The following is a 24,593-nucleotide window of genomic DNA, read 5'->3' as shown; positions in this document are numbered from 1 at the left end:
ATGGGTCAAAAACATTAATAGATACCTTACCAAAAGAGACACACAGATGGAAAATAAGCATATCAAAAGAAGCTTCACATAATATGTCATCAGGGAAATACAAATTAAAATAACAATGAGATACCACTATGCTCCTACTAGAATGGCGAATATTGGAGCATGATAGCAACAAATGCTGGTATTAGTGTGGAGCAACAGGAATGCTCATTCATTACTGGTGGGAATGAAAAATGGTAGAGCCACTTTGGAAGACAGTTTGGTAGTTTCCAACAAAACTAAGCCTACTTTTACCATACGATCTGGCAATCACACTCTTTTGTATTTATCCAAAGGAGATGGAAACATATGCCCCCATGATAACATGCACAAGATGTTTGTATCAGCTTTTTTTATAATTGCCAAAAGTTGGAAGCAACCAAGATGTCCTTCAGTGAGTGAACAAATAAAAACTCTGATACATCCAAACAATGAAATATTCTTCAGCGTTAAAAAGAAATGAGCTCTTAGCCATAAAGATGTGAAGAAAACTTGCATGCATATTACTAAATGAAAGAAGCCAATCTTAAAAGGCTACATACTGTATGATTCCAACTATATGACATTCTGGGAAAGGTAAAACTATGAAGGCATTAAAAAGATCACTGGTTACCAGGTGCTGGGGCTGGGGGAGGGATGAATACGTGGAGCATAGAGAGGATTTTTAAGGCACTGAAAATAATCCGTATGATACTATAATGATGGATACTTGTCACTACAGACTTTGGGTGTGTCAGTGTAGATTCATCAGTTGTAACAAATGTACCACTCTGGAGAGTAATGTTGGTAATAAGCCATGTGTGGGGACAGGGGTTGTACAGAAAATCTCTGTACATTTTCGTCGATTCTACTGTGAACTTAAAAGTGATCTAAAAAGAGAGTTAAAAAGAAAAAAGATTGAGGAAGTGATCACCTGCATGGTTAACTTTTAAGAACTTAATAACTGGCTTACCTAAGTGTACCTATCATTTATTTATGTGTTAAAAGTCATCATGTGAAATGCATTCATTTGTTTGCAGAAGAGATTAAACTTTTCTAGAAACTTTAAACTTTAAATAATGCTTCCATGCTATATCTAAAACATATAAGTTATCACCTTCTCAAGGCCTCCACAGAGAACAATTTGACAGCCAGGTAAGCATCTCTGGCTGGAAGGTGCCAGTGGAGACAGATTTTTCTTCACTATTTTGCTAAGGTACTGGCTAGTAAACCACAGACTATTTTTGACACTGTTGAATGAAACATATTTCTCCATCTATGGTTACATATTATAAATGCCTATACACAAGATACATGAGACTTGTAATAAAGGTGAATATTAAAATTCAATAAAAAATGTTATGTTACTCTAACAAATAGCATCTTTCAATAATAACTTATAATTCACTGTTTTTTCCAACTAAAATGAAAATGGTCTTGTTTATTCATTCTATTTATTTTGTTTTTATTTTTGTTATATGCAATTTACATGTTATCTCTTTATTCTTTGATATGAAATGATTATGCAAACTTATTTACAATAAATTATATTTCTTTTTCCCAATTTACTTCAATATTTGAATTTTGTTAAGTGTTTGCACCAATTTTATTAGATAGTAAAATATTATTCTTATATAGATATCTCTTGTGATGAATTAAACATCTTTTAACATATTTTTGCTTCTCCAATATTTCTTCTTATTCCATTACACCTATCATTCAAAAACATTCATTGAGAACTTATTACGTGTCATGCAATCTTACTACTGGGGCCGATCACTGAACAAGGAGGCCGGAGACTGTCCTCTTGGGGAGTAGTACATGCCTCTCCCAAGGCCTACAGTCATATCGAATGCTGATTTCATAATGTGATAGAAAGGACTGATGTCATAATTTGTTAAAGATATTTTAATTTCACTCATGTCAAAGATACACATCTCTTGATTCATGAGATTTCTGGAAATAAAGAACCATCAGGGAAAGAAAAAAATACATTGGGGGTGCTAAAAGACATTTTTTTAGTATCTCTGAAATTCTGAAGGAGGAGTTGCAGCTATCATAAAGAATGCCTTAACTGATATTACACCTGATAGATTTACATAAAGAAATGTAATTCAGTATAGAAGATAAATTTGATTTGAGCAGCAGTTCTTCTCTCTTCCCAATTTTTTTTTTCTAATGTTCTCATAGGTCTTTTGCACACTGTATTTACCTGATAGAGCTGTAAATGTTTCCTTGGTATCAATACATTTATCAACACTACCAAAACTATTAGACATTGTAAGGAAGAGAACGAAATCTTATACAAAATCTTTCTATTCTTAAAAGTATGTATTCAAATGTTAAAAGTTAAATGTTCTCTAGTTTCCTCAAGTTTCATGAAATAGCTCCCTTACTTCCATTACTACGACAATTTTTGTGGACAATTTATGTTTTTAGGTATTTAGGTTATTTAAATTATTTTTATGTCTTAGAAACTAACATTTTGGTAGGGCAATAAAAATTACACAAGGTACATTTTGGTGTCTATTTTTAATGTGAGTCCTAAATTCAAATATCAACTGTTCAATATTTTCAAACCCATTTTTTGAAAATATAGGTTAGAGCATTTACCAACTTTCCAAGGTCTATATATCAAACATGTTGCTAAACATATTATGATGTATCAATTGTTTTTATTTGTTTGCACATGTTTCAATAATCAGATGATTATGCAAGAAGAGCACAGTTAGTTTTATACTGATAAATTGTGTGCAGGTATAGTTTGAGATGCTTTGACAAGTTTTCCTACCTAAATATTTATTTTGTAAAGTACACAGTATAGTATTTATTTGTAATTTAAGGAAAACTAATTTAATGACTTAGAGCAAACAAAAGGCATAATAATTATTGATCAAAAACTCACACACTGTGAAGCAATAAAAAGTAGAAAATATTTCTTGATAGAGAGAAATCATTTAATAACACTTAACCACGTCTCATAGGTGTTGATCTACAAAACCCTACAACACAAATTGTATTTTTGGTACGTTCAATTTTTCCTTACATGCTTTTAGTTAAGAAGAAAAGAGGGATTACAGAGGTCATTTGGTTAAGGGGAATACTGAAGTTACCGTCACACATGATTATTGAAGAAAAAAATTCTTTTGAATTTTAAAAGAATTGGAAGAATAATTGACAAAGTAGTAGGCTAGGGTTCCTAGAGATGTTGATTGCCTTCTATGACAGTGTTTTTGAAAAGAATATTTCTCATTAAAAATATTTTTTAAAAAGAAGATCATGTAAGAAATTTTATTCTGTGGTAAATGTCATCCAAAATAAATATTTTTTTATTTTTCCAAAAAGTTACCTATATGTAACATTATTTATTAGGAAAAATTTGAAATTGTATTTTATGTCCCAAAATAACTAGGAATAAAAATACTACAAAAAATTCTAAAGATATGTTTGAGTAACTACCACAATTTATTCACATTGTACAAATACAAATAATAAAATTAAAAAAAACAAACTCCCTTAACTTCTCCCTAATCTACTTCTTCAACTCAAGAAACTCATTGTTATCAATGAGGTTGGTAACTTTCAATTCCCCTGTCTATAAAACTTTTAAAACCATAAATTCATAGATAGAGATAATGCAGTCTGCTTGCATTCCTTGTCTCAATAAATATTATAATTTTCTCAATCAAATCCATCAGTATCTTGGTATTTTTCGAAAGGTAACAGATCTTGAAGTTATTTTATTAGCACATATGGATTCACATTAATGCTTCTATCTCCTGAAAAAAGGCAGGCGTTTTCATAAGAAAATTATATGGCACAAATAAATCCAATTTATAACAAGATTGTTTTTAAATAACAAGTAGCAGAATGCACTTAGGTATACCCAGAAATTACACCATTCCATTTTAATATGGAGAAAGGACAATTTTCTCTAGATACATATTTACTGTGGTGGTGTGATTTGAAATAAATTATTAATATAGAGCTTTTCCACACAACACTACTGTGCTCAGTGATACTAAAATATATAATAAACACAATGTCAACAAATTATTTGCAAAGCTTTGTCGTTATACATAATTAGTTGAATAGTGACAATTTAGAATACTGTAAAAAATAAGTTTATATAGTTTTATTTTCCTTTACTTATTTCTAGCTTAGAAATTATCAGTGGTTTTGGTATAACGATCATTTGATAATCTCATGAATAGTATTTTCTATTATAAAGCCCCGAAACTGTACTTTGTATGAACTGTATGACTTAGAAATAGAAATCAGATGATATTAACGTTATATTTTTTTGTTTATGACAACATTTGAAATACAATTTCTCAAATTTAAAAAATAATCAAGAAATACAGTATTAAAAACTAATGGACAAAATAATGGTATTTAAACTATATACACATGGGAGTGCCTAATTCTTAAACTTTCCAAGGTCTATATATCAAACATGTTGCTAAACATATTATGATGTATCAATTGTTTTTATTTGTTTGCACATGTTTCAATAATCAGATGATTATGCATCTGATGATTAAACGTAATCATCTTTAATGTAATCATCACAGTATTTTGTGAACTACAGTATTTTTGAAGCATCAAATCACATACAAAAAGTGATTTCAGTATATTTTATTATCTCTTAATTCGTTATTATAATAAATAAAATTAATGACCAATTAGTCCCATCTAAGCATATACTTAGTGGTGTGTTAGTATTATTATTAAAACACACATGCAGAGAAACATAAGAAAATGCAGAAAATAAAGTTAAAATTTAAGATACAAAACCAAACAAAAATGATTACCATATTTTATATCTGACATTAATTTAGGAGAAAGTCTGGAAAAAATATTGAAAGTACTATTTTAGAGAAAAATAAAAGCAATATTTAAGGTAAAAATATGGTACAATGTTTTTATATTTTTCTTATCTACCTTTCATTAGTTCCTGTTGGACCACTAGTCTTGCATAACCTTTTTCTTTCCTATAATCATGAAGCTATATTAAGGATATCTCTTATTTATAGTCTGGAAATTACTTTGTAGGTATAAAAGGTGGTTTTTCAAACATATATTTGATTCAGTTTGACAGGAAATGAAGGGAAAGGCGCAGTTTGAGAGGCTGACCATAGAAAGTAGCAAACCAAATACAGCAAGTTAGATAGAAATCTAAAGTGTAATTTAGGAATCTATTCAGAACCAGGGACATGATTTGATACCATGGGGAAAAGCCTCAGAATATTCAGGTGAGAAGCACAGGAGGCAAACTAGCAACAGACATAGTATTGGGAAATGTAAATGTGTGCGAAAATCAGAAAGATGGTTCAATTCTCCTGGAACAAAACCTAATATTAAGCAGCAGTTTCAGTGATCAAAACTTGAGGCTAGAGTATCAGGAAGAACAATTGGCAAAATAATAAATATAATATAATAATAATAATAATTGCAAGTAATCTAGTAGAACCTCTATCCTGTGACTGAACTAATGAAAGGGTTCAGGCTACAAATTCAGTTTACAATCATGGGGAATTATAGGGGAAATACAGAGTTCTAGCAGTTGTTTAGTATTAGGTTTGAAGAACCTAACATTAAAATTTACTAGAATGTTCAGCTAACTTTGTTAACTTCCATCCCGAGCCACATATTTCTCAGGAAGTGGAGAATAATTTATCATATGGATTATGGCCCATTTGGGAAGTTTTATAAATACTCAAATAACCTTCCTATCCCTAGAACTCTCTATTTGTTCTAATTCATGTTCACTCTCTTTCATATTCTCCCAAACATAATTTAACACTCCCAACACCTCCATTAAAATGTAGTAAACTTCCTTGGGCTTCCCTGGTGGCGCAGTGGTTGAGAGTCCGCCTGCCGATGCAGGGGACACAGGTTCGTGCCCCGGTCTGGGAAGATCCCACATGCCGCGGAGTGGCTGAGCCCGTGAGCCATGGCTGCTGAGCCTGCGTGTACGGAGCCTGTGCTCCGCAAAGGGAGAGGCCACAACAGTGACAGGCCTGCGTACCACAAAAAAAAGAAAAATGTGGTAAACTTCCTTCCACAACAATGTTCCCTTTGCAAGACCCCTGAAAAAAAAATGTCATTTGCATTAATTTCCAATTGTTCCTCTACACACTTCTAAATGAATCCTTTTTCTATTCTTTTACCAAGCTGCTGAGAAGTGATAGCCCATTTATGAAGACAATTGTCCTTGTAGATCCCTGTTAGGTATTGGGTATTGCCTGCTCTAAAGCTGTTCTTTCTGGTCAGCTCTTTCTTTCTCTACAGCATTTCCTATAAAGCCCTAAACTGTTTCCTTATGGTCATCACTAGTGTTAGTCAAATATTTCTGGTTCTACCCTGAACTAGGCACAGGATAGGACTGAGTCCAGGGGGATCGATATAAAACCATTCAGGTCAGTAAACTGTGAATAGAAAGGCCATGTATATTTTCTGGGCCAGCATAATTTATTGGTGGCTTGAGACCCTCCAGATCTCTCTCCCAGTGCACAGAAATGAAGATTCTAGATGATGGCAGTACTGTCAGTCTTGGTTTCTAAGTGTATACAATAAACAGACCTCCCACCTGGCCCACAAACAACAATGGATATATCGCATTAATGACAAATGCAACTGTGCTGTTTATGGACAATGAGATTTGTGCTTTGTTCCTCACTGAAGTATGAGCTAGTCCAGTTTGTCTGATTTACCTCCTCTTCTCACATTTAGTTTAATCTGTTCTGAACAGATTTTTGTTCATCAACATTGTAAAAATAACAACAAAAATAAAACCCCCAAAACAGAAAACAAACAAAGAAAACACCTCCCCTCAATTTTTAGCTTCTTTTAGCTTGACTTCTTAGTCTCTCCTCCTAGACAGCTTAATATTTGGCAAATAGTTCAAGAAGAAAATGATTACATAATTATATCATCCTTTCTGTGCTTTTATTTCCTCGCCAGGGTCTAAATTTCTCAAGATCAGGCTGTTTTGATAGCTCTTCAATGCCTTTTATAATTATAATATGTATATTTTAAATAAATATTACATATACATATATATTTCATTTATTGTACTGAAAAATGGGGCACATTGTTCCAGTGTAAGAGATTCCATTATTGTCAAGAGTAGAAGATTTCTCCACAGTCTTCAATATATTAAAATTTATCTGATAGTTTATTTTTATCACACACTTGTATGCCACTTATTATGCATCACTCTCTAGTAGAAACATTCTTTTTAGAGTCTTGGAATCTGACCCAATTGGATTACTTTTTCCATCTTGGGAGAAAACAGTAAGTAGGAGCAAATATGGAAAGAAGCAGGAGTTTTTAAATTCCCTTAAATGACCGTATGTAGAGAGACAAGTAAAAGTTGAATGATTTATATTCTAAAAATGGATTCTAATCTGAAATGGGAGAGGATAACAATATATTATACTTGTTAAAACCATTTTAGTTTTTATAAATGGATTTTTTCATGCACGCTAGATAATATTTTATTCTGTACTACTAAGCTAAATTCAATCAGTTACTGAAGCCACATACTGTCAGAAAAAGAAACTATTTGCATTTAAAAGAGACAACATATCTGGAGAAAGAGAAACTATGAAATCTATACACTATATTTGATCAATGTGAGGTATTGCAAAAAATTTCCTTTGACATTGATTTACTATAGTGGCCATAGAGTGGATGACATTCCCTGTCAGAACTGACTTGGACTTGGATTGAGAAACAGAATTCTAAGCCACAGAAGCAGAAAAATCTAGTTGGGCTTTAGACATATTATAGGTGCCCTTACCCTTATGACTTTTAAAGATTAAATTATATAAAAGGAATAGTTCAAAATTAACCTGACACATCATTCCCTGATGTAATTTGTTGGTGGAATATCATACTTGTATAATAAAAATACACTCAATATCTCAAATTAATTTGTCCTCACAATCTAATACTAGATATAGTAATGTCATGATAATGTATATTCTTCACAGAAATTCAAAATAAAAGTGAAATATATTATGTCTTTTTATCATATGCATTCCAAGATAGCATTGTGATATATTTTAGTATATGTACAATGCTTTAAATGGTTATGTAATTTTATGACAAGATTAAAAACTCTTTGAGAATAATTTTGCATTTGATTTTGAAAAACTATTGATCGAAAGACTCTGTTGAAAATATCGTTAATCAATTATGTCAATGCAGAATTTATTGATTTATTCATATCATATTCTGATTATTTGAATGTATTTCACCTTCCATTCATATGAGAAATATTTATATGAATATTTGGCAATATTTGGCAAATATCTTGGCATCCTTTGTATTGTTTACCTTTTCCCAAAGATCTGTTGATACAGGTTTTAGTTCTTCTACTTATTTGTACTTGAAATATGAACTGAACTGTGGTCTAAATTAGCTTTTATGATAATGAATTATAAAGAATAAAGAAAATCTAATAGAAATATTTTTCATACTACAATCTAGTGTATCAAAAGATTTTGGAATTAGAGTAACCTGCTATTTTTACTGTAGTTAGATATAGCTAGTCTATCAGAACCTTGTCAAAGGGAATTTGGTCCTGTTGGTCTAAATGATACATTTTAAATTACATCTCTACAGAAAAATTAAAAGCATAAATTCCAAGTTAAATATCTGATATAGTAAAAATTATATATATATGACTTTCTCTTACAAAGGAACAATACCTTTATCTTTTCTAAGATAAATAAAAACAATCCCAATATATAAACTAATATGTAGTTTATATTCAAATGCCTCAAAACTACTTCATAGTTATTCTTTTTTCAAACTGAGATTCAATCAAGGCTTCCTTCTTATATATTTTTGCTACGCTTATTAAGTCACTTTAAACATTGAGCAATACACCCAGTTGTGGGGTTTTTCTTCAAAACATTGATTTTTGTAAAGAGACCAAGCCAGTTTTCAGGTGGAATTAATAATAGATTCTTGTTTAATTGTCTTCTCATAGTGTCATTTAACGTGTTCTTCTATTCCCTGCAAAATCTAAGTTAGGTCTAAGAACCTGGCTACGTTCAGGATAAATTGCTGGCAAGAACTCTTCTTAAGTAAGGATTTCTACTTCATGCCATATTACATCAGAAGGCACTAAATGGCAGTTTGTCTTAACCTTAGAGATGATCTTTCATAACATTTATTGGTCTTTTCTTCCTTTATGTATATTAGCAGCTATTACACTGTAAGTCATATCACTGTGGGCTCATTCTTTTTTTATTTCAATGTGTTAATGTCATTTATATTAAGTATTCTCTCAATGCTCAAAATATCTCAAATGTGTACTTGTGGGAGCCTCTTTAAACCTGCTCCTTGTGCCTTTTTGATATTACTGTATTATTTTTTTCTTTCTTTTTTTTTTTTTTTTTGCTTTGTTTTTGTTTGTTTCCATTCTGGAAGGATGAGAGAGCTAGATTTGTCTCGTACTCTTTCTGCTTAGAGTTGGCATTGGTCATTTCTCCAGAGATATAGGATTCCTTTTAATAGGTAATGGTAATTAAACACAAATAGTGTTTATATGCAATGGTATTTAAAGACAATAAGATTGAAACAAAAAGGTCTCAGTGCTAGCTCTTTAATTATGACTGGAGTGTCACTGATTTTAGGTGTTTTCAGTGTACAAGGCTGGGAATATGAATTTATGTTAATATGCAATTCAAATTATAGGACTTTCTAATTAATTAATTAATTTTAATTTGTCTATTCACTATAAGAACAAAAATGTTGATTCCTATTTACTGTAATATATTACATATTAATTGATATACACGCAATATATAATATAAATTATATATTGAAATATACATATTTGTATATTTATATATATTTTAGTTTCAAAGTTGCAATGTGAATACTACTACTATAAACTGACAAGTATAAAAAAATTTTTGTACTTAGATTATATGAAGGATGTAGAGTTAAATTACATCCTTCATACAATATACTTAAAATAGTATTACTTAAAATACTTAAAATAATTACTTAAATTCTTACTTTAAATGACTTAAAATAATATTACTTAAAATACTTAATAATAAATTACTTAAATAATATTTTTCTCTAGGTGGTCATATTTTTTGGTTTGCTATACATTTCAGTTTATTTGGCTTCCTTTTATTTAATCATATTCAATTCAATCTAAATTTTTCCATTTTAATGAAATTTTATACTTGAACATGTGAAATATCTATCTATGTTAAATTGTATAAAATGAAATAGAGAAGTTTTAGTATTTTCACTAAACCTTTACCCTGTATTTATTTAATCATGCTACAATTAATTAGCATTGAATAATGTTATGAGTAATATTTTTTAACATCTTTATTGGAGTATAATTGCTTTACAATGGTGTGTTAGTTTCTGCTTTATAACAAAGTGAACCAGTTATACATATACATATGTCCCCATATCTCTTCCCTCTTGCATCTCCCTCCCTTCCACCCTCCCTATCCCACCCCTGTAGGTGGTCAAAAAGCACCAAGCTGATCTCCCTGTGCTATGTGGCTGCTTCCCACTAGCTATCTATTTTATGTTTGGTAGTGTATATACGTCCATGCCACTGTCTCACTTTGTCCCAGCTTATCCTTCCTGCTCCCCGTATCCTCAAGTCCATTCTCTAGTAGGTCTGCATCTTTATTCCCATCTTGCCCTTAGGTTCTTCTGACTTTTTTTTTTTTTTTAGATTCCATATATATGTGTTAGCATATGGTATTTGTTTCTCTCTTTCTGACTTCACTCTGATGAATAATGCTTTGATAAATAATTTTGTACATATGTTTTTTCCTGCTTGTGGAGATACTTCTCTATAGACCATTGGTTCAGAGGATAAATGCACATGTAATTTTTTCAGATGTTTCCAATTTTTCTTTCATAAGATTTATACTATTTTTCACTCTGACTGACAATTAATAAAAGTTCCTTTTCCTGGTCTTATCAACAAAGTGTGTTACAGTATTCAATTATTGCCAAACAGGTCAGAAATGGCATCTTCAGTGTAGTTTAATCAATGTTCAAATTAGTCAAGTGGTGTATGATATTTCATATAGTAAGTTATAGCTTCAGAACTAAAAACTATATCCTTTCCTTTTTTTTTTTTAATTTTATGGTGCCTATCCTGATTTTTTTTTTTTTTGCTGTATGCTGGCCTCTCAATGTTGTGCCCTCTCCCGTTGCAGAGCACAGGCTCCAGATGTGCAGGCTCAGCTGCCATGGCTCACGGGCCGGGATCTTCTTGGACCGGGGCACGAACCCCTGTCCCCTGCATCGGCAGGCGGACTCTCAACCACTGAGCCACCAGGGAAGCCCCTGATTAACTTTTTAAAATGAAATTTCTCTTATCCCAAGTAAAATAACCCTGATATGGGACACAACTACCAACTTACTGTTAGTAGTTAGAGACGTTTCATAAAAGTATTGAGCTGCTAATATTTTACAATTGGTCTCTTCTGTTAAATTACTGTAGTAACTTGTACTCCCACAATTACTAAATTATGACTAAACAAGATATCAGTGGGAGTAGGCAGTCTTATAATTGAACCATATGTCCTCTACTCATGTTGGAGATTAAGATGGAGAAAACTTCCATTAATGGTTACTTGCTTGCTAAGAATGATTGCACTAAACACTCATACTATAGTCATATTATATTGAAATATAATTGTGATGTAGAATTAAATATAATTTAAAAATGGATCTCTTCTACTTACATAATCTTCAGAGGGTCAAGCATTTAGTAATGAAGCTGAGATTGGATCTCAGATTAGTTTTTATTTCCCATATTTTTTCCCAAAACAACAGATATGGGCAAATAGGACACTGGTGAATTCACAGTGACAGGATACTCATCCTTACTTTTAATTTCCCCATGATAAAAAGTAGATAACCCAAATTAAAAAAAAATCATGTTAGTGCTTTTAGTACAATAAGACTTAAGAAATCACCGAAACTTGACAGTAGTATAAAATTATATAATCAAATAATTCTGCATTACTATAAAACAAGGTTGAGCAACACAGTGACTTTTTATTCCCAAGAGGCACTGGCATCATGGATCTCCTGTCAGGCACTTGGGGGCAGTAATATTCGTCTCATTCTGTGTTGTCCTGATTTCATTGTTTTCCTGTCTTTTTTGTAGGGTTTTTCTACGTTGATAAACTTTATATTGTAATAAAGGATCTCCTTATGTCTTACCTTGTCATAGATGAACCTTACATACTCATGAAATGAAATAAGACAACCTATCTATTCAATAATTTTACTAAAATAATTTTATGTATAGCACAAATACAGAAATTAGCTCTTTGTAGGTAATTTAGAAGGGAACAATAAAAATTTCATGAACAAAAAGGAAGGTTATTAGTCACAAAATGTGAGATTGTGGGAACATATAATTTTAATTATATAACAAGGAGTGTGGTACTAGCTAAAACTTAGGTATAATTGATAGAAATTCAGAAACCATGTCAATTTTAATTCTATTTGGTAAATAATTCTTAACATATTTTTCCAATTTCGAATTATTTTAAGATTACTTTTAAAAGTAATATTGTATGAATCATTTTAAGGATGCAGTGTTTTATTTAATATTCACACTAATTATTCCTAAATAGAAGGCATAATTAATGAAAATTGTTTCATATAAATTTTGTCCAACATAACTCTTTTGCTTGATATTTAGAAATATTTATTTTGCTATTTTCATTTTGAGTTTTTAAAAATTCTACTCATCACTTATTGATGAATAAAAATAAAATATTAACATATGAAGGAAAAATTATGTTATAAACTTTTAACTAAATAAATCTATAATAGAATAAACCCCAATTGATGAACACCAGTAATGTTCTACGGGTACCTAAAAGATATTTTGTCATTATATTTAGAATGATAATTTCTCTCATATATTGGCTTCTGGTCTACAAATTGAGAAGAAAATATACAATTTTTCTGTTATTATTTTTCAATGTTGTCAGTAGCAGGAATAATCTCGAGATGAAAATATGCATAATTACAATATTTTTTTTTTAATTTTAAACTGTTAAAGAAGTATAAATAAAGCACTCTGTTAAAGTCCTCAGAGTTTCATCTTTGGCTAGTGTACTATATTTCTGACAATTCCAACTTCACGCTATTTTCAGGTGCTTTTTGGGTACAATTTGCTCGCTTACATTGTGTAGCTTTAAAGAACTAGACAGCTCTCATATAAGTACTGAGGAAATATATAAACTGCAGTGGTTTGAATTGCTGTGAATGGATTGCATACAAGTAGATCAAACAATGGTTTAATAGTGAGTATTATATTCAGATATCCAGAAGAACATATCTGTTCTACCTTTGTAGATGGGAAAATGTCATGTTCTCAGGCCAAAGTCAAGTTGAGAAACGTCTCAACAAAAATAAAAAGCAGTGATGAATTTAAACAAACAAACAAAAAACTCTATTATTTGAGAGTCCCAAGCCCTACCTCTCTATAACCTGTGATGCCAATCACTATAAATGATAATTAGTCCCCTCAATCATCCTATATTTCCTGTTGTCTAATTTTCCAAACACAGTTAAAATTTCCACAAACCTTGCTTACTGAAATGGAAGAAATTTTAACCCTTGCTTGATCATCAGCTTCTGCAGAAAATAAAATTTTTCTAAAACTAAAGCAAACAAAATGAGGGCATTGACTATGAATCCCTAATTACTTTCCAAATCAGAGCACTGGCCCCTGCAATCTCCTTTCTTGTTATCACTGCAGACTTCAGTGTTGCACCCACCCATGCACACACATGAAGGTGAAGAATAGGAATTAAATAGTGTTGGATGCAATACGTTAGCCACTACATGCATATAGTTTTCCTGACTTAGATAATGTTCTTAACAAGGATAACATGATGACTTCTAGTTATACTTTTTGGTTGGCTTAAGTGAAAAATGTTTGGGACAGTTACCTTTATTTTCTTCAGAGTCATGGAGAAAAACTCAGACATGTAGTGACATTTTATCTCTTTGACTATGAACAACTGAATTTATCAATTCTCACAACAAAATTATTGTTGCATATTGACAGTTTGAAGATGCAATCTTACATACATTTAAATTACTTTGCTATTATTTAATTTCAGAGCCCTTACCCTGCCAGTTTCAATGGGGAAAATTCTTTTCAATGCATACATAGAATTTGGTGATTGACTTCTTGTAACATGGAAGAATGGAGTGATGAGGATGAGCAATACTCTTCCAAGAAACACATTCTGATTAAATCATGTCCAGAAAAATACCCAATCCTGAGAGAATTAAAGGAAAAAACACAGGCATCCAATATAAATTGAGAAATTTAAGAGGAGGTATTTGGGATTGATGTCATGACAGAAACAAAATTCAGCTATGGATATAAACACTAAAAGCTAAGTGCTAACATTATAATGCCTAGGTAGGTGCAGGTGGCCAATAATGTAGCTAAAAGTTCAAAGGAAATGGACAAATAAACAATATTAGTCAAAGGGGCAAAACTATCAATTGAATACAAGTATAATAAAGCAATAGAGAATTTCTTTTAAAAAAACTTCATTAAGAAGATTCTTAATGAAGAATGACCATATATCTTGAGTCTGCAAACTTTAAAACTCCCTATGCCTTTAAATATTTATCTTTAAGAAAAATGTTCAAGCTTTTCCAGTGATTTTTAGCTTTTATATGACTGTGAGAATAGAACTAAATGAATGCTATTGTATCTCCCAACACATAGTCTTAAGAAATTTTCTTAGGTTCAGTCAATCTGGGTAAGTCTCATAAATGATTATCTAAATAACCTGAATCATGATTTCCGAGGGTGCACTCAACTTAAAGTTGGAGCTTTTATATATTGTTTGGATAAGCATTTAACAGGTACTCTATTCATGTAGACTTCATGGGTCATAGAACTGTACATGCAGTTTACACAATTGCCATCTTATTTTACGTGATATTTTAAAGAGCACCACACCAAACACTGTTTTGAACTGCTCTCGGTAACATCATCATTCTATTGTGGTTAAAGACACATTTTGACTCATTTTAAGGGTAAAGATAATCTAAGGTACAGCTGAGTACTCCACCACTTGTCTAAAATCACATGCTGTAGCTTCAAAAAATAACTCAGATGTGACTTTTAATTGCTAACTAGGTTCATATCACTAATTAAAAGTATTATCTATAGAAATTATACACTTCAAAGTTATTAGCAATTACTGCATCTTTAAATGCAGTTTAACTCTTTAGTAATCAAGGAGGATACAATCACTTTATATAATGTTAGTTTTATATACTAACATGATCATTTTTAAATGTAAAAGGAAGGCATATAGCTAAAACTAGCTATATATAAAGGATTAATGGCTACTCCTACTGGAAGATATAAGGGTTGTATTATCATTAGAATGACTAATTTTATAAATTTATGATGGAGCCCTTTTTCTCCATTTCTTGGCCTTGCTACTTTTATTTTGTTGGTTTTACTCTATAGAAGTCTTATCCATTACTGCCAGCATTTCCAGACTTACATAATCACTTCTTAGTTTCAAATCTAAAATACAACTTTCCTCCTCTGATCTTTAGAGTATAGAGTAATAGCTTTGGCCACTATGGTTGTCTTGCTTGTATCCACATAGACCACACATACAAAAGTTTAACTACAGTTTGAGTCTTGGTAGAAGGCCTTCTGATTTTCCCAGAACAGGAGAAGATGGAACATCTGTGAGGAGCTCCTCCAAGGCCACCTCTCACTTGCCATTGTACCTCATCCGTGAGGCTGTCATGAGGCAGTTATTCATCACCTCTCAGGTTCTGATGAGCTATGTGGCTCTCTGTCCTGCACCCCGCAGAATAAAACTGCAGAATATAAAACCACTTAGCTGCAGTCTAGAATGTGCTCCTCAACAACAGGGTATCCAAAATCTCATCGTGCAATCATTTTTGTTTGTGTGTCCTCCCTTTTTACATATGGGACAAGAATCACTGGGAGCTGGCACTTAGGTTTATTCTTGTTTTCATTGTCTATGTAAGCAGTAAACTGTCTAATGTAAAAATGGTTGCCCTAACATTTTCTTTACCAGTCAAATCAGTTAGGCCTTGGCCATCGCCTTGTCTTGTCTTGTCCTGTCTTGTGTGTGTCTGGCACCAAGGAAAAATGACCATGCAGGTTGTCATGGAAAGAGAGAAAAACCTTTTATAAAGTGGAGGGAGAATTTTAAAACTTTGGAAATCAGAAATATTAAATTGAAATTAATGTACATTTCAACCAAAGATACCTTAATTTTTTAACTTTTTAAAAGATACCAGATAATTATTTTGTGTGTTAGTTTGCTATTGTTGATGTAACAAATGGGCACAAATTTATATCTTTAAACCACTACAAATTTTTTATCTTACAGTTCTATAGGATAGAATTCAGATAGGTGTCTCACTGGGCTTGCTCTAGGTGAGAACTGATTTCCCTGACTTCTCCAGTTTCTAGAGGCTTCCCCCATTCAGTGCCTCATGGCTCTCATCTTCCATTTTCAAAGTCAATAGTTTGCATCTCTCTGACAATTCTTCTGTCACTACATTTCCCACTCACCACAGTTTAAAAAAGATCTCTGTCTTTAGGATCCCTGTGATTAGATTCAGCTCACTCAGATAAGGATAATCCAGGATAATGTTTCCATCTCAAGATTCTTAATGTAATAACATTTGTAAAGTCCGTTTTGGCATGTAAGATCATATATGCACAGGTTCTAGAGTTTAGGATGTGGACATCTTTAGGAGGGCATTATTCTGCCTACTACACTTTCCTATGCCATTGAGAAATTTCTGAGGGAAGTACTTGATTGCTTAAAAAACATATCTGTAGTTATAATTTGGAATGTTAGTGGGAGAAGATAAAATTAAAATTGAGTCCATCGTCCTAACAGACATAGGAGAAACACAGAGTTAGCATCAACAGTTGCTAGCAGGAACTATGGAAATCAAAATATCCTGGTCATTATGAAAGGCAGAAGAGCAGATAGACCGTTCAGAACCCAGGGAGTGGTTCTGACATGCAGAGATCACACTGAAAATATATTGCTCCCAAGAATGAAATCCACAGGCAACTAAGTAACTAAACTACAGTTAACCAAGTAACTTGTAAAAGTAAGATTGCATAACTGAAAACACCTGGGTCACCACATGAACCACAATACTCTAAAAACCACGGTCTTGTGCTGTTTCCAAACCTATGTAAAAAATCCAAGCACTCTGAAAAAAAACGTTCAGTGAGTCTCCTAAGGAATTTTGCTCTTGCATTATATTTATTGACAGAAAACATTGATCTGATCCTTTCCCAAAGGGAACTGTTACTCACTGTCTAACCAAGCAACTGACTGCAAATTAACCCCAATTCCAGAATGTGAGATTAAGTCCACTAGGGTGAATGCAACATTCCCTGAGAGCAGTTGAACACCATACTTTTTCACATTATGATATCCAAAGAAAATGAAAAGATTCGTATAACATTTAAGGATGAAAAAATAAAGGTTCATTTAGCTATAGGTAACAAGCTGGGAGTTACCAACTTCCAAAAACCCTGCTACTCCACTGGCTAAGGGGATCAACATCAAGGACATGATTACCCAGTCACAGCAAACCAGGGTGTTATGGCACACTAGCTGGGAAAATCTCCTTCTGAAAATAGCTGGTATGGATATATTCAGCACCTGCAGAATACACATATTGGCAACCTTCAATCATGTTGCAACAAACCTTGTAGTAGAACTGTCTAAGCACCTGTCCTCACATGTCATACCTGTAACACACATCCACATCTATTTCAATGCAGTGTCACCAGCAGAGTTGATATTCATTTCAAATAGGTTACACAGTGTTTTTGTTGTCTGTATCCATTCTGATTTGTCAGCATCAATTTGACAATTTAGTGCCCATGTTTAAGCTGGTATTGAATATTTTAAGTCTCATTTTGGCCATAGGAAAGAATGTGGATAATGCAGGTGTTTTGATTCTTTACACATCCCTTTTAATTCTCCTTTTTGGCTAAATTAATAAGTAAAATAAAAATTTTAAATAACAGGGCATAAGAATGACACTGCAAGTTCTAACCTAATCAAGTCATGTCCTCGTTGGAGATGCAGTTTTGAACACATTCTCTTTACTAGAGCACACTAATACAGCACTTGGAATAATGACAATTAATCTGGTAAATGTATGTTTCTCTATAGCATAGGTCTGCAAACTAGAACTCTGGGACAATCTCGCCTGCTTTCTGTTTTTATAAATAAAGTTTTATTGGAATACAGAAACATTATTTACTTACATATTGTCTATGGCTGCTCTTATTTTGAAACGGTAGACTGGAGTATTTGCAACAGGCCTCCTGGCTCACAAATCTTAAAATACTTACTACTCTGGTCCTTTACAGAAAGAGTGTGCCAATGTCTGGTTTATATCAACAAGCAGAGAAGCATAAGAGAGGACTGCTTTCACCAGGCAAGAAGTGAAGTGTCCTTTAAGTTTCCTTTTTTAGAGATATTTATTTGTTTCTCTTCCCCAAGTAGTAAAAAGGCATTCTTATCATCTATGTATCACACTTCTTCTACTGATGACATCATTCTGATAAAACTGGGAAGAAGGGAATAGCTGGCACTTTAGATGTTTTTGTAGTTAACTTATGTGACAGAGGGTACAAACAACATCAGGAATACAGAATTCTGCCATTTCAGTGAAGTATCTTAATGGGATCCAGAAAAAGAGGAAGTTCTGCTGTTGGTCCAGGATATAAAACCCATGTTGGGACTTCGCTGGTGGCGCAGTGGTTAAGAATCTGCCTGCCAATGCAGGGGACACGGGTTCGAGCCCAGGCCCGGGAAGATCCCACATGCCGCGGAGCAACTAAATCCGTGCGCCAGGACTACTAAGCCTGCGCTCTAGAGCCCGCAAGCCACAACTACTGAGCCCACGTGCCGCAACTACTGAAGTCCACGTGCCTAGAGCCCGTGCTCCACAACAAGGGAAGCTACCACAATGAGAAGCCTGTGCACAGCAACAAAGAGTAGCCCCCACTCACTGCAACTAGAGAAAGGCCGCACGCAGCAACAAAGACCCAATGCAGCCAAAAATAAATAAGATAAATTTAAGAAACAAAAAACAAACCAAAAACAACCCCATATTAACCAGCAGGTTAGTGAACCTTATTTGGCAGACTGAGATACTATATAAAGTTTGCAACAATCTGTTATTTTGATTATTTTACTAGTCAGCCTAAAGGCAAACATTGGATTACTCTGGCTTGGAGATTACTAGGGTAGGTGTTGTAGAATAATAAAGAGTAAACTGAGAATTACATGAAATATGATATGGGAGGTTTAGAAAGAAATTAAAAATTTCCAATCTCAGGGAATTTTACACAAGCAATTTATTCTATAAAATAACACGCTAGGAAATTGTTAAAACCACATAATTAATACAGATATGCTTTGCTCTTAAAATCCCAATCCTTGTCCATTACTCTATTATGTTTAACTGTGTTTAATAAGGGGTACTACAGATAGCAACACTAAACCTAGGTATGTTAGATCTCCATGCACTGGAGTACAAAAATTGTTAAATAGACCATAAATTGAAAATCTCATATTTATGTTGACATTTCTTAGAAGTCAGAACATAAGAACAAATTGTGACCAGATGATAATCAATGATCAGATACTCATATTCCATTTTGCCCACCAATCTCAATATTCTGATGCAAGCTGAGGATCCCAGAATAAGATATAAAGTTGGATAGTGGCAAGAAATTATAAATACCTCAACTGACTGGCTTTAGCCTCATTTGGCTAAAATTCATTTCTAGCCATCAAATTTAGCTTAATGCTGAAATTAAATTTTGCTGTCTAAAAATATAGAACATACTATTTTTCTGTACAGTTGAGCTTATGGTCCATAAAATACTCAGCCAGAATATATTCATTTGAAACTCTGAGTATGGATGAATATTAGGCCAGAGTCATTTTGAATGAAAAGAATGAAATGTGGCTCTAGTTCTGTTACCAATAAAACACATCCATTAGTTTTGGTTTATACTTCAATGACTATAACATGACCATTTGAATTGGAATATAAACAATTTATGTTGAAACATATGTTTGATTTGACAAATTTAATATTTACGGCTTTTACTATTGTCCATTGGCCATGAGTGTCTATGATGTGAAACATTTCAAATGTATAAAATCAAACCAGCTGCCTGGTGAGGGAGAGTAAAGAAAGTGTGGGCATTGGCTTTGCATCTTAATACCCATTTACTAAATAAGTATACAATATTACATTATATCATGTTCACTAAATTGGGGTTCTGTAATTCCTGAGAAACTCTAGGGTTTTGGTTTTAAACATCTCAACTATTAAATGTTTCCAATAAACTTGGATAGAAAGCAATCAGAGCCCCATTTATAAATTGCTAAAATTTAAGGTAGGTTTCTACTTAGACATCAATAAGGTCTTCTTTTTCCTATCCTTGCATCAAGTGTGCCTAGATATGCTCAAACTCATAAAATGACAGCCTGCTGTGCTATCCCTGAGAAGATCTCTGTTAATTGTGTATACATTTACCCAGGTTCTTGTCCCAGTTTCCTGATGACTAAACTAGTTTCTATTTGAAAATTGAAAATTAATGGAGAAATTGTATTAGGAATAATCCTTGCCAGAGTTTTCCCTAGGATTTAGAGGGTCAAAATCTTTACTCTCAGCTTTGGACTTAGCTTTTGACTCGTTAAAAAATGGACTATCATAGAACTCTAGTGCAGAGAACTGACTAATTTGAGGGTTTAAAACTTCCTAATACACTTGCTATAGTTATGCTACCCTCAGCCAAGTAGAAAATGCCATGATACTTCCATTTATAGAAAAAAAAAAGGCTCCAAAGAAGCCTTGGTTTGCACTGGAATTTAGATTGCTGGTTACTCCCTGCAAGCTACATCACTGGTCAATTTTTTCCCCAGCCCAAATTCCATTTATTTTTTTTCCTTTCTCTTTCCTATCAATCAGATTTCTCCCCTATACACCAGCTCCAACATTTATCTACTCATCTTCTTCTCAGATGTTGTTATCTCAGTAGCCTTGTCATGTCATCTTGTATAATACCAGATATGTTGCTTAGAATTAACACTTTTTTAGCAAGGGCTTCATAATCTACTCACAACTGATTTCCCAAACCTAAACTTTAACTGCTCCCTTAGACCTCTGCCGTTCCTTTTTCTGCCAATAAGACTCTTATAATTCAACTTATGCCCCTACTAGAATGTTGAGTTCATATGTTGATTTCAACACTGGGACAATTAGTAGTCAAGCCTTCTCAATAACCTTATCTTGTAATAATTACAAATCTCTGTTAAAGCCTTTATATTGTTCTGTGTTTATGTTACTTCTAAACACACAGGCACACACACATGTGCACACAAACACAATAAAAAAAAATGAGAACATTCAAGGGAAATTATAACCCCTAACCTGGTAGGTAGATCAAGTTTACTCAGTATTTTTTCTTAACTTACAGAATTTATTTTTGACCACTTTACTCATACAATGCTTTTTCTTGGCTGTTTTTTAGCAATCACAGTTCAGTTGGTAAATCCACATTAATAATACTTTTCCGGAGGATACTCAATTCGGGGCACACAGAAGTGTGCTAGCAGATTCTTATTTAGATTTCTGTCAGTCAACCTCTTTTTATATGATAGTGTGAAGCAATTCAAGTTTAATTTAATGTATTAAATTAAAGCCTTTATTTCGACAGAATATCTTTCTTCTCTGGTTTGAATTCTTAATCTAATTTCTTTCCCTGAGCTAAATACTTACAAACATTGCTAAGACAAATAACTGAGGGAGCCCTTCCAACATTATTTAAGGTTGTTCATCAAAGACAATTTGAGTGGACCAATATGTAAGACAATTAATGGGTATTAAAGATCAATTATTTAAAATAGACATTAAGCTTAACAGATGAACTAAGTTTCAAAGGACAGATCTTTTCTATGCTAGTCTACTGGAAATCTCACCAGTTTATTTTACAAAGACAGCACAACCTAACAAGACCCAATATAGTGTATGCTTGTGTACATGCATGAACACACAGATTTCAGTCCACTTATATATGTGACTACAGAAGCAAATATCTAAATACAATAGTGCATGATTCCAAAAATATTGAAAGAATAAGTGATAAGAATTATTTTAGAAATCCAAGGATTAGAAATGTCATTAGGAAATGTATCAAATACTTCAGTTGTTGAATGAATGAAAATTGCACAATATAATAGTTGTGAGTTTGAGTTTTATTCAGGGAACTTCCTGGGAACTATAGCCCGGGGGATAGCCTGTCAATAGCTCTGAGGGAACTGCTCCAAAGAGCTAGGAGAGAAGCCAGTGTATATATGATTTTTGGCTAGGGAATACATGCAGTCAAGTACACATCTTGGTAAAAAATTACTGTTAGTCATAAAAAACACATTATCTCCAGTTAATAATTTTAGTTCTTTTCTATGTATGAGAAGATGCACGAATCTGGGTTTATTAAGATTCTTCCTTAGTTACATATATCTAACTGTATAAGGGGCCTGCTTGTCGAAAGCACAGAGCATCCTGTTATCATTTTAATTTCCTCTCAGAGTGCACTGTCCATCAGTGACTGCAGTGTCTTACGACTTAATCCTTATAGAACTGAATGGTGAGCAATGCTCTTTGTTCTTCTTTGCTTACACAGTACATCAATTATTGAAGGAAAAAACCAAGAGATTATATAAACATACAACTGAAAACACCTGAAAAATTTATCAGTTAATCCTTATGAGAATTCTAAACAGAAGGAAACTACTTAAGTATTACTTTTAAATTCCTAACTTGAATACTGAACTGGAGAACGAGGCGGGGGCGGGGGGAAGTATAAAGAACACTTTTGGGAAAATTCATTAAAAAAATAGATTGCTCACCTCTGAGATGCATGGATTCCCTGTTTCAGTTGATTCTGACTAAATCATGTGAACTAAAGCTGTGAAATGCAAGTTAATTCAACAAAAACAGATTTAAAAAGTGAAATCAACATATCATTTATGCATAATTTTGTAACTGAAAAAACTGCAAATTCTTCTCCTAGCTTAGCAAACTTTATAAGATATACACATTTTAAGGAATGTAGCAGCTTAAAACAACACAAAATTATGGGTTAGGAGTCAATCGGACATAGCTTAACCCTGTCTTCTTCTCAGGGTCTCACTAGACTGTGGCCAAGGAGTCAGCTAGGCTGTAATCTCCTCTGTAGGCTTGTTTAGGGAATATTGTGCCTCCAAGCTCACTCAGGTTGTTGGAGGCTAAGAGTTCTTTGCCACAAGGCTGCCACTGAAGCCCTCATGCAATATGGCAGCTTAATTTTTTTAAATTAATTTTTACTGGAGTGTAGTTGATTTACAATGTTGGGTTAGTTTCTGCCGTACAGCAAAGTGAATCAGTTATACATATATATAAATATATCCCCTCTTTTACACATTCTTTTCCCACATAGGTCATTGCAAAGTATTGAGTAGAGTTCCCTGTGCTCTATAGTAGGTTCTTATTAGTTATCTATTTTATATATAGTAGTATGTATATGTCAATCCCAATCTCCCGATTTATCCATCCCACCCTTTTCCCCTTGGTAACCATAGGTTGTTTTCTATATCTGTGACTCTATTTTTGTTTTGTAAATAATTTCATTTGTACCACTTTTTTTAGGTTCCACATATAAGCAATATCATATAATATGTCTTTCTCTGTCTGACTTACTTCACTTAGTATGACAATCTTTAGGTCCATCCATGTTGTGGCAAAAGCCAGCAAGAGAAGTTCTCACCCATCAAGAGGACCCAGTCACTCTATTAAAGGTTTTATACTCCATCCAGGATAACATTTTATTTGATTAAGTCAACTGATTTGGAATCTTAATTACATCTGCAAGAGCCTTTCATTTTTGCCACGTGAAGTAACCTTATTACCAGAACGATATTCCACCATATTTATTGTTCTCAACCCCACTCAGGAGGCAAGTATATAACCTGGAGACCATCTTAGAATTATGCTACCACAAATTATTTAAAATATTTAACAAATTAACACTGAATAATGTTAAACGTTAAAACTATAACACCTGGGTCAAATATCACTTATACCTGCAGGCAGGACAGTAAGTACCTCTGAAATTCAGTTTCCTAATTCAAAAAGTTAAAAGTCTAGATCAAATGAACACAAAGGTTACTATTTGTACTTAGATGGTATGACTTAATACCTGTAATTTTAGTAACTCGGACAACCCATTTACAAATTATACTGCATAAACATGGCGCTACAACATTTAGCTTCAAGAAAAATTATGGTTACTTGGCAGTCGTAACGCATTACCTCAGTAAGAGAGAAGACAGTTTCTAAAGAAAGGTGACAGTTCACTCAATGACAGTTATTTCTCATTATTTTAAATATCAAATTGTATTTGAAATCAGTTATTTCATTAA

The sequence above is a fragment of the Neophocaena asiaeorientalis genome, unplaced genomic scaffold, assembly GCF_003031525.2.
Source record: "Neophocaena asiaeorientalis asiaeorientalis breed wild unplaced genomic scaffold, Neophocaena_asiaeorientalis_V1.1 scaffold175, whole genome shotgun sequence".
NCBI lineage: Eukaryota > Metazoa > Chordata > Mammalia > Artiodactyla > Phocoenidae > Neophocaena > Neophocaena asiaeorientalis.
The sequence above is the reverse complement of the archived record's forward strand: the minus strand, read 5'-3'. Positions refer to the sequence as shown.